This window comes from Sinocyclocheilus rhinocerous, unplaced genomic scaffold (genome assembly GCF_001515625.1).
Source record: "Sinocyclocheilus rhinocerous isolate Xijiao unplaced genomic scaffold, SAMN03320098_v1.1 scaffold24763, whole genome shotgun sequence".
Taxonomy (NCBI): Eukaryota; Metazoa; Chordata; class Actinopteri; order Cypriniformes; family Cyprinidae; genus Sinocyclocheilus; species Sinocyclocheilus rhinocerous.
The window spans coordinates 4,728-7,828 of NW_015646848.1; the positions used below are offsets into that span (position 1 = coordinate 4,728).

The 3,101-nt window shown below is 39.7% G+C and overlaps 1 pseudogene; it reads right to left on the reverse strand.

The window, feature by feature from the left end:
- Nucleotides 1–423: 423 nt before the first annotated feature.
- Nucleotides 424–2,210, reverse strand: LOC107708182 (GTPase IMAP family member 4-like; annotated as a pseudogene).
- Between the last annotated feature and the right edge of the window lie 891 nt (nt 2,211–3,101).

The window sequence follows — 3,101 nt, forward strand, 5'->3', positions numbered from 1 at the left end:
ATGCAATGAGCAGGAAGTCACCTGATGCATCATTTCAGTATCATTTTATCCCTTTGATTCACTGAGAAAACCAATTTCACAACATTTTAAATGGTCATGCACATTCTTAACGATATACGGATGCATTACATTAGATTGTGTTTGTTTTATTTTGTGCTAATGTACACATTTAAATGTACAAATAATACACCTGCATTATTTCATCGTGATCTGTAAAGCTATGAAGCTGTAAAAGCTCCAGCGGCTCCAGCAAATCCTGCTAAAGCGGTAACACGAAACACATTTCCTCCTAGAAAGTGACCATTTTATCCCTTTGCTCAAAGAAACTTTCACTGAGAAAACCAATTTCACAACATTTTAAATGCTCATGCACATTCTTAACGATATATGGATGCATTACATTAGATTGTGTTTGTTTTATTTTGTGCTAATGTACACATTTAAATGTACAAATAATACACCTGCATTATTTCATCGTGATCTGTAAAGCTATGAAGCTGTAAAAGCTCCAGCGGCTCCAGCAAATCCTGCTAAAGCGGTAACACAAAACACACTTCCTCCTAGAAAGTGACCAATCACAGCTCCGGCAGATAAACCGCACACAACACCTGCTGTCTTCAGCAATAACTGTCTAACAGTGCTGGGACACTCATGAGAAGATGAACAGACAAACTGACTCTTCAACATCAATCTCCAGAGGATCCCTGTGAAAACTCCTGCAGCTGCCGCTGATCCTCCAGTAATGAAACCATTGAGGGTCCATCCATGTGAAGAGACTTCCACACCAAAACACCTCCTGTTGCTACAGCAAAAACCATAATTACACAGACATATTTCAGCTTTATACGTTTAATAAACAGATGTTTGAGCTTCTTCCAAAATGTCTCCTCCAGTATCCCAGCTTTTTTCTCCTCATATTCTTTCCTGACACGCATCTCTGTCTCTATTCTGACTCTCTCTAATATCATCTGATGTTCTCTCTCTCTCCTCTCTCTCTCTGCTCTGCTCTCCTCTTCTGCTCTCCTCTCTTCCTCCTTTCTTCTCCTCTCAGTCTCCTGCATCATTTCTTGCTAACAGTGCTGGGACACTCATGAGAAGATGAACAGATAAACTGACTCTTCAACATCAATCTCCAGAGGATCCCTGTGAAAACTCCTGCAGCTGCTGCTGATCCTCCAGTAATGAAACCATTGAGGGTCCATCCATGTGAAGAGACTTCCTTCCACACCAAAACACCTCCTGTTGCTACAGCAAAAACCATAATTACACAGACATATTTCAGCTTTATACGTTTAATAAACAGATGTTTGAGCTTCTTCCAAAATGTCTCCTCCAGTATCCCAGCTTTTTTCTCCTCATATTCTTTCCTGACACGCATCTCTGTCTCTATTCTGACTCTCTCTAATATCATCTGATGTTCTCTCTCTCTCCTCTCTCTCTCTGCTCTGCTCTCCTCTTCTGCTCTCCTCTCTTCCTCCTTTCTTCTCCTCTCAGTCTCCTGCATCATTTCTTGTGTGAGGCAGGAGTTTCTGTTCTCAGACAGCAGTCTGTCGATCTTCTCCATGAGTTCAGTCACCTGCTGTCTGTTTGCTGGAGCTTTAATGTTAAACTCATGATATCTCTGACCACACCGATTAATAAAATCAGATAATTGAGTATTTCTGCTGATCATTTCTCCTAATGATCTGATGTGCGTCTGATCTGCGTGAGTGAAGAGCACTAGAGTAAATCTGAGAGCGTCTGCACCAAACTTCTGCTCAAACCAATCAATGAAATCCTTCTCCTGCTCGGTGAAAGTGCTTAAAGACAGGAGAAGCAGAATGGCGTGAGCTCCTGGTGAACATAATTCAAGAGCTCTCTTCAGCTCCGAGTCTGAATCAAAGTCAGTGTGAGTGAAAAAGAGGAAGTCTGGAGTATCGATCATTGTCACGCTCCTGTTATTAACAGCTCCGGTGTGTGCTTGACAGACTCTGGTCACTGATGAACAGCTCATTTCAGACTGAAACACAGTTTCGTTAAAGATGGCATTTCCTGTTGCACTTTTCCCTGATCCGGTTTTACCGATGAGCAGCATCACTGTGTTCTGAAACGAAAAAATCACATAAAATGAATTGAACACATGTTAATTCTTATTACAATTACTAAAGAAAAGGAGAGACGCTCACCTGCTCCTTCATCTGAAGGTCTTTTTTCTCTTTGCTCAGAGACATTTCCACCAATAAAAACAAGATTATCTATTCCTACAAATGGTCTAAATTGAATAACAACAATGGTAAGTTATGCAAGCAATGCAAACGTTTAATGATTTATGATTTTTTCTTTCTTATATTCTTTGTAAATGTATTACTTAGCAATGGCCTGAAAAATTCTAAAATGTGTATAAAAATCTCAAAAACAGCAGCCTAATATGCTAGATAGAGATCACCCTGTTGGTCAGTTTAAACCTATTTTTAATGATCAGAAATCCGAATTGCTTGCCAGGTATCTGAAGAAATCACTGTGTTAGTAATTCGTCCATCTGGATATAAAATTAAATGAATGAATCATTATCAAATGTGAAAGCAGTTTCACTCCTAAAGACTGGCACGCTTAATCACCGGATTAAACCCGCATCTTCTTTGTCGCGGTTCACATGTCCCGTCTTTTGCGCTCTCAACTTAATTATTTTAAATGTTTCACATTGAGAGCGTCGCATGAGCGTTGCAACATGCTTGTTTTTTTTTTCTTCCCAATAGCCTATACTGTATCTCTGTGCGTTAAATACATTATTTTTCTTTCTTTCTTTCTTTCTTTCTTTCTTTCTAATTATTCCTGAAAACGTTGTGGCACCAAAATGGGCTACTTTGAACAGGGCGCTTCATTTCCCCCTCTTCTCCATTAATAAAACTGGTAAGCTACTTGCAAGCGATTCTCAATGCTCGAAAAAATCCATTTGCTGAAATTTCCTTGTCGTAATGAAATGGTAAAAAAATGTATAGCCTGAATGCACTGTAAGTCGCTAGTAGTAACAACACTACTACAGCGAGAATAAAAGTTACGCCTCCTTTCATTGCGTGAACATTTGGGCGGCGTTATGCAAATCTTCCCACATAGTGACGTAG